General features: G+C 38.3%; 1 protein-coding gene across 14 annotated transcripts in view; it reads right to left on the reverse strand.

Annotated features, from left to right (window-relative positions):
• OXR1 (oxidation resistance 1) overlaps window positions 1-13,619 on the reverse strand; it is a 282,934-nt gene that overhangs the window by 111,045 nt on the left and 158,270 nt on the right. The gene's annotated exons all lie outside the window — the stretch shown is intronic.

A 13,619-nucleotide genomic window follows, 5' to 3' on the forward strand; every position in this document is an offset into this window, starting at 1 on the left:
CAGCAGCGCATGGAGTCTCATCTGCTGGAAGGCAGCAGGGGGCAGCAAGATGATAAGGACAGACAGCATCAGTATGAGACTAGATATTTATCCTGCTTTATCACTGACCTACGCACATCTCAATCTCCTGCCAAATATTGGCCATGTACCGGGAGAACAAGTTTAATTCTTTCAAAGTAAAAAGTGAAAGACAGACTCCTCCTTCCTTTCAAAAACAGTCATCTAGACAGCGACCACAGGGGGAAAATCCCTGCATTCCCCCGCACTGCTAACATACGCTGTCTTTTAGCAGAAAATACAAAGGGAAACATGTGCATCCATGGAAAGGAAAGCCTGGGTTGTCATGGGTACCAGCTCACTGCCTGTTGGGTTAAAATTTCAGGATGGTCAGAACTGAGCATAATAAACCTCCAGAAAGCTTAGTTGCTTAATTGAACCAAATCTCTTCAACACAAGTGGACTATTCCTGGGTGCAAGTCAGGAATAATCAAAAAATAAAATCTTCAGCTAGTAAACACTCCAATTCCAAGTAAAGGAATCTTTCTTTTTTTCATATAAATTATGTTACTCATTTGTGACTACCTCAGTGTAAGTCACATGAGCTGTAAGCGAACGCAGCCACGCAGCCATGCGAATTGGACAGAAAGGCACCCACCCAGAAAAGACCCGGGCTGACTCCCATTTCTTTTCCCCGGAAACGATGATACTCATATCTCCTTGCAGAAATGCGTTATTACAGCTTCAAGTGCAAATAAAATGAGGCAACAGCAAGCGCTGTTACAACCACGTATATATCTTTCTGCACCTTAGCAAAAAGTTTCAGGCCAATGATGTCTCAGCTCTCGGACCAGGAGCTTTTAGACACCTGAAGAGTGCAGCAGCGCGTGGTACCCGGGATCCCGTCCAGCGCCGCAGCCTCGTGCACGTCCTGTACTGACACTTCACCCTGGTCCAACCCGGCACGTGCGCATGTGTTGGTTTTGGCGAGATACACTTTGGGGCTAAACATACTTTTCTGGCCACAACATTTGCAAGATGGATTCAGGACAGAAACAGCTTCAAAAAGAAGGGCAACAATTAGTTGTTATCAAATGTGGGCGCAAAAGATTTTAATTAGTACTTTACTGAGAAACACTTCATGAAAGAGAGAGAGGAAGAGAGAGAGAACAAAGCAGGCTTGTCTCCTAAATCATGAAAGGAACAAATCTGCAAATGGTGACAAATTTCTTCTAATTAGTCTTTAGTAAACAGCTGATGCCTCATTTAAAAAAAAAAAAAAAAAGACACCCCCTTCCCCCCTAACACACATTCTGCTTAGTAATAAATGTGTCCTATCTGTCGTAGATCCTATAGAGGAGATAAAACTGTTCTCTTCCAATATTGCCAAGGTTATTTATACAGACATTTATCATCATTTCTTTGAAGTTCATATGGTCTTGTATATTTTCCACCTGAAAAATGATCCTAAAAGGTCCTAAAAGGATATAATTTACATTTTCCCATTGCTAACTATAAAGGATTAGTGACTCATTAGACTCATTCTTGACCTCATTCTCATCGGTGGCATTACTCATTCACTTTGACAGGCATAGGGTGAAATTCTGAAGTTGAAATCCTGAAATCAACAGATTTTTTTCTATCTATTTTTTTTTCTATCATTATTTTCCATCTATTTTATTGCGATGAGGATTTCAAACCTAAAACTTTGAAGAAAACACACGTTATTCACTCCTTTGCAGAGGCCTAACATAATAATGGCCTGTGTGCCATTAAGTCTCTTAAATCTGATTCGAGGGCTCTGGTAATATGCCTTGTATCTCTCACCTTAATAATGGCACTTTTCCCAGAAAGCAATAGGGCCATATATATTTTTGGCATATTTTAAAAATATAAAAACACACAGACACAAGTCTGCTGTTTTTAAAAATCAGACTGCATGCCCCTGTACATACACATCTACTTAGCAGTTTACACTAACATTTAGCCCTGTTGTCAATGCCAAAATCTGTTTCCTACTTACACCCTAATACCATTTACAGGCATTGTGGTATCAGCTTCATGTATTTCACATGTGCTGCCCTGGTTCCCTTGTTTAACAACTGGCCCTTCAAGAGTGAACTTTTTCTTCTGTTCAGAAAAAAATGCAGGAAAATATTCCCTTTATAAATCCAGTTGTCTAGCCAACATGGTTTATAAATAGACCAAAATATATACTTCTGATTCTCATTTAGTTGAGTAAGTAGGAAGAAGAGAATCTCAAAGATATAATAGTTTTATATGATATATTCAAAATATATCTTGTATACTTTAAGAGTCTGTCTAAACCAATGTATAAGTAACGTCAAAAAATTTATTTGCTGCATAAATCTCCTTTGCACAGCTCCAAATTTCTGGAATGAACTGGTCCATCCTCCTTTTAGAATTTTTTTTCTATTTGCTAGATTAGCCTTTCCTCCTAAACAAAAAACATTGATATGCTATATGTCTCCAGAGGGTCTTTTTGGAAAAGAAATTGAAGTAAAGTATTTACTTTTCAAATAGACTATTTAATATTAGACATGCATACTTTCTGTTTCATTTTTATAATAACTTTCAAATGGTTTTGGATCTGAGAACAGATTTTATTTGGGAATATCTTATTATATAAAATATTTATTATATTTTGGGAATATCTGGGAATATTCTATTTACCTACATTATGTAGTTTGAGCTTCTTCATGTTGGGTTATTTTCTAACTCCAATCATTGCCTAAAAGCATGAGTTGAATTATCAGATTCAGAGACATAAAGAGAGATCCAAAAGGTCTGTTGCTGACTGCTCCTACCCTCAGTGGTAGGTCTCTTCTCTTCACTAGCCCTCAAAAAAACTCTTCTGTTTCTCGCCTTCACCGATGTGGGAAGGATGGACACTGAAGTCACTGAAGCATATAAGTGCTAACAGCACTCTAGTCAGAGCAACATGGACAAAATACCTGGCCTTTTGGCAGTGCTTTCCCACAGGCATGCGGCAAGTTTCATGTTGTCCCAGTTACACAGCTGGCAGTACTTAAAGCTATTCTGGATACGTCTCCTCAGCCCACAGGCCACAGCACCCTGCACTTCTAGGGTGATTATTCAGCAGACTCAGAGTATTTAAAGTCATCAGTATCATTAGTAACATAAAGTGTCACCCACACAGCCTTTTCACACCAAGGTATTCTCTAGCCACAACAACAGGATGGGAACATAACCGAGAAACGAGATTTCAAAAAATAGCCAGGTCACAGCAAAATTTATTTCTTTTTAAGTAAATTTGTTTCTTTTTAATTAAAATTGTTTATTTTGTATTAAAGTTAATTCAATAAATCTAATCAAATGTTATTGTTTCTTTTTAATTAAATTTGTTTCTTTTTAATAAAAGCAAAGCATAATACCAATCTTTTTTGATTGGTGGATCAAAACCAATGTCCTGGTGAAGAATGAGCCTCAGGCATATAGTTTAAGGTTAAGGCTGTAGTTACTGTGCAAGTATCTTAGGAGTAGTGCATAGATGCACAAGAGACCATGGACTATAAGCTGAAAACCATAGAATAATTTAGGTTGGAAGTCACTCCAAAATGTCCACTGCTCTCCCTTCATCCCCTGAGCCAGTGATCTAATCATAGAAAGCAATCAGTTTGCTCAGACACTATTTGCCCTCTGTAAATCCATGCTGATCTTCCTAATCACTGTCTTATTCTTCATGTGCCTGGACACAGCTTCCAGGAGGATTTGCTCTATCACTTTCCCAGGAATCACGGTGAGGATGACAAGCCTGCAAAGCCCCGGATCCTCCTTTTGCCCTTCTTGACAATAGGTGTGACAGTTGCCTTTTTCCAGTCCTCAGGAACCTCTTCCAGTCACCAATACCTTTCAGAGATCATAGACAGCAGCTTTGTGATACTGGACAATGGTACTGGTCAACTCCCTCAGCACCACCAGATGCATCCCATCTGGTCCCATGGACTTGTGTCTACTCATTGCCACAATCGGCATATTTAATAAAGGGACTATCTTGAAGACTTTGACCTAAAGACTAGAATTTAAGACTTGATCTTGTGTATTTACAGAATACACTTAGTGTTCTTATTTGGTGAAGCATAGCAGAAAACAAGAAATATATATACATATGCTTTAACAATAACTTACATAGATTCAGTTATCCCAGGCATCTTGGTCCCTGGAGTATGAGGTCTACACTGTTTCCCACTGGTTTCTCCTTTTTTTTTTTTTTACTCTATTCACTTGCAATTGTGTGTTTTTACCCACCCCAAAGTTTGATGATTTTTTTCCATATCCCACAGTGCACCCCAACCTTTCCTACTGATGTAACAAATCATATCCCTGAAGTTGCAGAGGATGAGATGAGCTTTCACAACATTGCAGAAACGAAGATATCTTTGTAATTAACCTTTTCTAATTGTACAGAAAATACACAGCATTCGTAATTTTGCAGAGCTCTACTATCCTTCAAACAATATGCAATTTTTATTACGAAAGAGTATTCAGTTGTAAACATATTTATTTTAGGTAATAGATGTCACAACATCAGTGCGGCTTTTGCCTAGCCTTGGTACATGGAACATCTACAGGGTAGTACTGCAAGATTTCTAAATTTATGCTTCTTAACTTTACGTAAATGGAAAGTCCTTTATCTTATTTCTGTAATATTGTGAAGAGGCAGTGCTGAATCTTTCAGTCAGTTTCATACCCATAAGACGTCTGTTCCTCCACAGCATGACACTGTAGCTTAACTCCAAATCATTGTGCTGGTACAAACGAAGGAACAACAGTATAGCCTCAATACGTGATACTTGCATTGTTGGTGAACACCCAGTTGAAAGTCCTGGTATAAGTTAAGCACAACTTAAGTAATGTTAATGAAACAGTTCAGCTGTCTTCCCATTCCACTAGTCCAGGGGTGAATACAGAAGCAGGATCACAGAGGTTAACTGAGCAGATATTGACTCTGTTGGTCTGGATAAACTATGAGATGTGAAGCCATATTAATGCTAGATGGCGTTAACGGCTGCCATCTTCAAGGCTTTGATCTCTAGACAATATTAGATCTTGTCTCTAGGCAATGACAGTTCTTAAACTTAATGGGTATGCTAACAGCCTTCATTCAGGCGACATGAAAGCAGCAGTTGAAATACTTCAATGGACTGAGATAACGAGACAATAGAAGGTACTGCCCAAGGCAATCATGCACATGATAAAACCTAAGTAAGGGGATACTTTTAATATCCTCAACTATCTTATTTCAAAAAATGTTTAATTTGTTCTTCCGTCTATCCAGGGAGAAGAGAACTTAGCATGCCCATTAGCTTCAACTATATCTGAAATTGTCTAAAAATAAATTCACAGAAGAGCCAGCACAGCTTATTAACATAAGGGCAATGCTATGTGAATGCAACAGACTCCTAACACTTCCAAGATCTGTAGACAACTTGACTACTTCACCCAGCGTAGGGCCTCAGGTAACACATCCTGCAAAACCAAGCAGGCTACGACCAGCCAACTCATGGGCACACTGGAAAATGGGATAAAATGGGCATATGAATGGCTCTGCATAGTCAGTTAAACCGAAAGAGATTTTCTTAGCTCAGCTAGGCCTATGCAGAATCACTGTTTGCACCCATTTTCTCAGTAGGCATGGCTTGGTCAGGGTTATCTTGGCTGGATCTAAGCCAGCAGAGTAATTCTCTATTCAAGCTAATGAAGTCTTCCAGAAACTGGAGCACCAAGAAGTAAAGTGAAGAGATACTGCAAGGCTCTATGGAGCCAGGCTGTGCTTGGCAGGGGTGGTATACAGGTTGTACTGCATCCTAAATGTGAAAGTTATTAACCACAATTACTAACTAAGAAGATACATTAAAAAATGACCAACTACCCCCCCCCCCCCATAAAGAGAGATCAAATGAAGTCATATTTCTTTCTGATTTTCTCTAACGTGCTTTCCTCTCTGAAAAAAAAGGATACTTCTAGTTCTAGCTATTGAAATGCTGAGACTCTCAAGTCATGTAAATAACATCAGTAATTAATATTATAAAATACCATTATTATATACTTATTTTGAAAGGTAAATGGCAATGACAGGTTATTACTATGTTTCCAGGTGTCTAAAGCACAGATTTATTTAAAATATACTGTAACTCATGATTGTTTCCTCTTCTATAAGAACTATTATACCACTAACCTTTCATACGAAACAGAATGATTAACATGGTAAAACAAACATACTTAGCAAATGAAAAGCTCTGTCACAACACTGTATTTCAGGCACAACACTGTATTTGTAAACTTTCCCCAAAACATACTGGAAGTGCCAAATCTATGTTTGATGCACAATTCATATAGCACTGCTAAGAAATGAGTGAAATGAGGCAATGCTATGAATGTAGGCGTGCAAATATAATCTTCTGAAAAAAATCTCTGTGGGTAAGTGCCATTCTGATTGTGTAACTCAAGGCACAGAATTCACATCAAGGAATAATTATATTCTCTACTACAGTGGCAATGATCTAATTAACTCAATCTTGTTGATAGATGTCGCTAGCAATTTCTATTAGCAAATTGGCCCTATTGTATTTGCAGACATGACATAAATGCTACTTGAAGGCTGTGCTGTGTCAAAGAGCAGGATTTATAGCTGGCCTGTGTCTGAAAAAGTCATCTACATTATATGTCAAGTTTCAAGAAGGAAGCTTGCTGAAAATAACGTGTCCTTAGAAATGCTATTCCAGGGAAGAATCAGTCACCATATAAGTTTTCTTCCTAATTCACTGCTGCAATTGCCTGTCTTACACGAATTCCATAGGCTAACAGGAATGAGCTTGTTAGAAGCACAAAACTAAACAAAGAGAAGGTAGGAATAAAGCATCCAGCAATGAATCACTCTCAGAAAAATCGAGAATATATGTTAGTTTTAAAAGTTAAAAATCTTTTCAGGCAGAGTGACAGGGTTTTGCAAATTTTTGCAGCTACAGTCATAATCATTTTGGTTGCTGCAAAGACATACCTAACCATGCCTTTTTTTAATCATCTTTTCATTATTCAGCTCTTTTTACATGCTTAGAGATTGCAAATCCTTCATCATGTAACTTCTGCTGTCGCTTGTATCATTAGGTAAGTTTACCACCATTTGTGTCTACAGATCTCATGGCTATTTAAATATACAACTGAATGCTGAAGACCCAACTGCATGCACTGAGGACAGAACATAGCTACACCAATATAATGTGAGTGCTGAGAAGACACTGTATTTAAGAAAGACTTAAATGTCCTATTCTTTGGGAATGGCTGCTGCATGGCTTGTACGGGGCAGCACACAACTTGCTCCTTCAGATCACACACAGACTGGACTAGCCTGACCAGTTCTTATTCCAGCTCTTTCCCAGTGGATTCAGGGGACAGTTGAAAGGAAGGTCCTTAGAAACCTTCTCCCTCCTATAACTAGTCTGAAGCTGCAAACAGTTTGTCCTTGAATCCCTACATACATTTATAAATGATGCATCAGTTCTGAATTAATGTACTATATAACCATAAAGGCAGAGATGCCTTCTATGAAATGCACGGTAGCTGAATAGAACAAGCAAGCAAAGGGGCATGTTGTATTAACTTTTGCCTGTTTTCAAGGTGTTTTCTATGCTCAAAGGTCGGGTCACTATAAATTATGCCCAATAGCACTCCATGATATAAGCACGAGTTAAGCTATCTTGTTCAAATACAGCTGTAGATTTTGTTGCTATATGTAAACAATACGCTCCTTTGTGACACACAGAACTGCTTTTGCAGTTTCTTCTCCAAAACTTGTAATTGAATGTAATGGTAATGATAAGTACATTAGACTAGAGCTCTAAAGACTAGAGAGCTTCCTTTATTAGTATAACAGAGAGCATACACTGTCATAGCATAAGCATATTCTCAATAACTTACCAATTAGCTTAAATACGGGTCTGGAGAGACCATTTCATGGGTGAGAGACTAACGTCTAGTTTATGATTTTTTATCTTTCAGTGTCTGTCTTATGGCTGCTACTACTGGAGGTAATTAGTCTTAACTGGGACAGTCTTTTATGACACATTTGACCAGTAGAAACTCTTCTCCTATCACCAATTCACTTCAGAGACAGATACTATCCAGAGCCACCAGTCTGAATTAGTTCTGGGCTAGTGATTAGAGTAGGAATGCTCTATATCCTGTTGTTAATTCAAAGAGCTCTTAGTAGCATAAGTTCAACATATTATTAGCACAAATAAGAATAATATTACTTTTCTTAATAGCTTAAATATTTTTCATATTTTTTTTTTCTTTTTTAGTTACATTCCAAGTTCCAGTGTGAATCTAGTTATCTTCTCTGCAGAACTGCAGAAAAATAAGTACTGGACCTCTCAGGGAGAAAAATAATTACTTCCGTAAATTCAAAATATCATAACACTGAATTCTCTTTACAAAAGAAAAATAACATAGGTCCTGCAGTGTAAGGTTTCAAAAGAAATTATTTTTGCTAGAGGACTTGTATGGCTATAATATATGAGATTAGAAGGCGAACTGCTGTTTATCTTTTCACAATGGAAGACAGATACAGAACATATGTGTCCCTTGTATAATCCCTTGGCTGCACCAAAAATAAGATCTCATATAAAATATACATTATTGCATAAAACATAAAATACTGCCAATGCAGATTTTTAATCCTCTTTCCAGTGGTACGAAAACCTTAGATAAACAATAAAGAAACAGTAAGAAATCATGAACATCTACAATCTGGACATCAGAAGCTTCAGTTCAAGCAATTGTTTCATGGCTTCAGTATTTAGGCCAACTAAAGATCTTACTCAGCTTGCTAAAAGAAAAAAAAAGTGGAAAATAAGGTTTAAATGCTCCTGATATATCCAGAGTAAGTAATTTTTTCTTCTCCCAGATAAGCCTATGTTTTAAGCAGGCAAATAGGCACTTTTTTTTTTTTTAATTCATATTTTAAAATATCAGTAAATACAATTGAACAAAATTATCTCCTAAAAACCTGCAAGTCTTTTACAATGCATTCCACCTAGTGCAGAATAACATATAATACCTTGAATTTTTTCTGTCCCGACTCTGCTATGTCCCTGATGAGAGAAAATAGACTTCTTGGATATGCCAATTGTGCTAGCTTCAATTAACCACTTTAAACTCCCTCACACTTTTGTTCTTCTTCCAATATTGCTACTTGGAAGGACTTTCTTAAGCACATTCCAAAACTCCAACAAGCTCCAGCTTAAAACCCTCGCTGTGCTGTCTTCAGAAATGTTGTCAGCAATAACACGAAGCTGAGGCCATTGCCTATCTAGCATGTAACATAGCTCCGTGCACAGATCTTCAAGCTAGCGTTAATCTGATTTGGTAAATGCTACAGCAAGGCATTGTACCGATAAACAAAGGGTGATCTGGAAGCAGAACAGACACAGCTCTGCACAGACATGGTGCTGTACCTTAGGAACAAGCCTGGATTCCCTCGGCAGAGGTCAAAATCTTATGCACAAACCCAGGTATCTAGAGGCAAGTCAGGTGTCTTCAAAGCAGCCTTCTAGGGCTTGTTTATGGACATGCTCACTGTTTTCTCTGCTCCACTTACCCTCCTGCCTTCCTCAGCAGTCTCTGAGATGACTGTCAATTCTTTGAAGCAGGGACTGGCTTTTGTTCTGTTTGTAACGCACCGAGCACGAGGTTCATTAGCAGGGCTCTCCGATGGAACAGTAATACAGAGTTTGGTCACTTGCTATTATTCATAGGCTACTGTGATAGCTACTGAGAATACACTGTGTTCATTCAAGAAGTTGTCATTTGCTTAGTCAAGTAATCTTATATTCAGTCCATGAGCAAAAATTTTTAAGTCAAAAAGAAGTAAATCATTTAACAAAGTCAAACTGTTCTCATTATCAAATTTCAGTAAGTGTCCAGTTTTTGACAAACCAAGTATTTGCATGGTTAGAAAAGCAGTTAATTCATTATGTACTCATTAGTAAAATACTTAGAAAGAAAGATGTTCTTAATCAAAATCCTTTACAGTTAGAGAATAGAACTTTTAATAATATTTTTAACTTTTGTAATGAGCTGCTTTTCCACATTTATATCTCTTTTCTAGATAACAGGATTACCTTATGCTCATATTTATCAATACTATGAAAATCATAGCATTTAATTATGCGATAAACACAGAGCTTGCCTCTTAGGAATTATACTTTCATACTGACAACCTATAGCAAGAATTTTAACAGAAGGCATACACTTACGTGTTGAAAAAGTATTTTTGCTGCCACATTAATTCTATTGCTGAAGTTAAAATTATGGAACAGCCAGGAACATCTCTTTGATTTGATTACACGTGGACACAAGACACCTGTCTGCAGATGGTTTTGGGTCACTTGCTGCGAAAGTGTACCACCTGTGGAACGTTACCGTGTGTTGCAAGAAAGACCTGGACTTAAGAGGTTTATTTCTTTTGCTGCTGCTGCTTACTTTGCGCAGCAACCAGAATCTAATTTCCACAGCAGCTTGTGCCTAAAGAAGTTTAGCTTCAGTAATCAGATCCTGATTCACAAAGTTATTAGAAATTCACAGATGGTGCTCTAACTACATGTAATTATTTGAAAAGAGGTCACTGGTCTCCAAGAAGACCACATTTTACCCTCGCAAATGGTACAAAATACTCCTGTCACAGGTTGGCTTCAATACTGCAAAGCAGTTGGGTTGAATTCTTTCCTGAGCATTGTTCAAGTTTTGTTTTTAAGAAAAAATTACCACCACAACGCAGAAAGGAAATAATTACAAAAAACTTAATCCAGATTTGGAGGGCCCTAAAGCAGACATTTGCATTGCATTTGGGCATGCAATGGTAAACATTTCGAGAAAGCAGGATTAAACGTTTCCAATTGAGTTAGCACCTCCTGCAAGTGCCAAGAAGAAATCCAGCTCCTGAACTGAAACTGCAAACTCAGTGGGACTCATGTACTATTTCACTTCAGGTGCAGATCTACCAGGGCAAGAAGAGGGGGAAGGAAAGGAAAAACAAGCAGGGGGCTGCATCCCATTCTCTCCTACACACCTCCCTCCATGGGCAACGCAACCCGCACAGGTCCTTCCTGCCGTGAGGCGGGGAGCTCCTGGGCCCTCCCTGCTACCAACACAATGCCACACTCACAAATCATGAAACTCTCAAATCCTTAACTCAACACACTTACACAGGTGAAGCAAATTTCTCTCTTACCCTATACGGCTTGAAGAATAGCTTTTTGCACAAATGATGGGCGAGATTTTGAAGCAAGTTTTGATGAAGCAAACTCAGAATAAACTTCACAAACACCGAGAGCTAGTGCAGATTTATACCTCCTATACAGAGAGCAGGACTGATCATACAAGTGTAGATTATATTTGGAGTGCGCATAAAAATCTATATAATTTTGTATCTACCCCCAACATTAGTTATTTCTAAGTTACCTGGCTTCCCAAATTCTAAGTGGCTAAGTAGAAGATATTTAATTTAATTTAATAATTAGATTTGTAGGCACTGATATTTTGAAGCAGAAAACTGGTAACAGATAACTGCCCTGTGGGATGTGCAACTGGACTAATGACCCCTCTCCTCCCCGGAACACAAAGAAATTGATTGAGAGGATTGCAGCATATATATATCTATGTATATCAGCTATATATATAGTATTTGAAACATTCTTAAAAACTGCTACTAACCTGATTGGTGTCATGGATCATTCATTATTAATTCCACATGCACTTAGAGGCTGCTGTAGCCTATATGAGAGCATGTGTGGGACGTCTGAAACTGGCGCGTTTTCTTCCCAGCTTCAATAATTTCTAATAGGATTTCCAATCAATATAAATTAATGAACTGCTGGTACTACCATTTACCATGAAAGTTTATTCTGTGGTTAGCAGAGTCTGCCCTGACATACCTATATAGTTGTTCACAGACAGTAAAATCAGCACTATGAGCTGGAAATAAGAACAAGGCAATTGCCTTGCTGTTACTGTTGGCGTTATGAAAACCAAGGGGATCACCATTAATGCAACAAAAGAATGCTACCTATTTATTCTAGCCCACGGTCACAGTGACTGAAATGGCATTTCACATGAATAGTTCAGCTTACTTCAACAGGAAGTTGTGCACATTTCAAAACAAAACTTCAGTGCTTTGCTGACCTGGAAGACAGAGGCCTTTTCACCCATCTCTCCTAACGAAATGAGCCAAGACCATCAGTTTCAGCAGCCTTTCACACAGGGTGTGAAAGAAAGGTGGAGGCAAATTGTTTGATCATGCTTACATTAGTGAAACAAAATCTTCTGAAACAAAATTTTCAGTCATACTGAGATGAACAGACGTGTTCTATATTGAATAGCTCAAACTGAGCTTGTTCGTGGGGTACTGCTGACAGTAGGATTAAAACTGTTCATTGGACTGCTCTTAACAGACGAAAGGACAGTCTCATGAAGACAGCTATGACCAAGTCACACAAATAAGACAAGATAAAAGCACATTTAAACCCTCCACCTAGCTGACAAATATTAGGGCAGCTAACAAATTATGCTTCTATTCAGGCCTGCTTACTAAGAGAAGCAGGAATTTTTATAATTTCTTAATCTCACCTACCAGAGAGCGCTGTGATCCCTAAACAGTAGCTTTTTCAAGAGAAGAAGGACACACTCCAAAATTCACAGAAAATGACAGAATAACAGGCAAGGACTGTCATCAACTTTTGAGACACGAAGCAGGAATTACACAATTTATAGAGCTTACAAAGAGAAAGCGTAATTCTCCACCAACAGTTTCTGAAGGTACAGTGGGGCAGCTGCCCCACCCACTCCCCCCAAAAGGGCAAACATCTCCTCCTCTCCCTCCCTGCTCCTTCCCCTGAGCAAGAAAGGTAACGTCCATGAGTGTGTGCAGTGATTCTTTGTGTCTTCACCTCCTTACGTCTCGGCAAAGCATAAACTCCAGTAAAGGGAACATGAGCATTACACTGAAAACATGTTGGTTCCCCCACCCTCCATTAATTCAACAGCTTGTCGCCTTTTTTGAGTAGGACATGCATTTGGGGCAGATTGCTTCAAGCAATGAATTCCAATTACATTTTAAATTAAGACCTAGTTTTTGTTAACAAGCATGAATATAGTGAAAAAGAAAATTATTTAAAAATCTTAATCATTTTGCATTACCTTTATCAGTTCTTCCTGAATACACTGTGCTGTAAGGGGCTCCTGTTTATTTAATTTTCTCTTGCTATGCTGGCAGAGTGCATGAAAACAGCTTTCTCATTATGCTAATATATCTTGAGTGTTAGCAGAACCCCTCAGAGTTAGAAATATCTTCTTTCACTAATATGACTTTTCCCACTAGGATGGGATCACATTCCTAGAAGCTCTTCTACATAAATCAGTTCCACAGGATCATCGCTGCTGTCACGTATAAATGAGAAGTGCTTTCAAGTAACATGTGCAGATTACTTGATGCTAAAGAATCTAGATTCAAATCGGCATCAGTAACAATTAAGATGTTTATCCTGCTTGCCTTGGGGCTTCATATAAAAACTTCAGGCTGTGGT

This window comes from Struthio camelus, chromosome 2 (genome assembly GCF_040807025.1).
Source record: "Struthio camelus isolate bStrCam1 chromosome 2, bStrCam1.hap1, whole genome shotgun sequence".
NCBI lineage: Eukaryota > Metazoa > Chordata > Aves > Struthioniformes > Struthionidae > Struthio > Struthio camelus.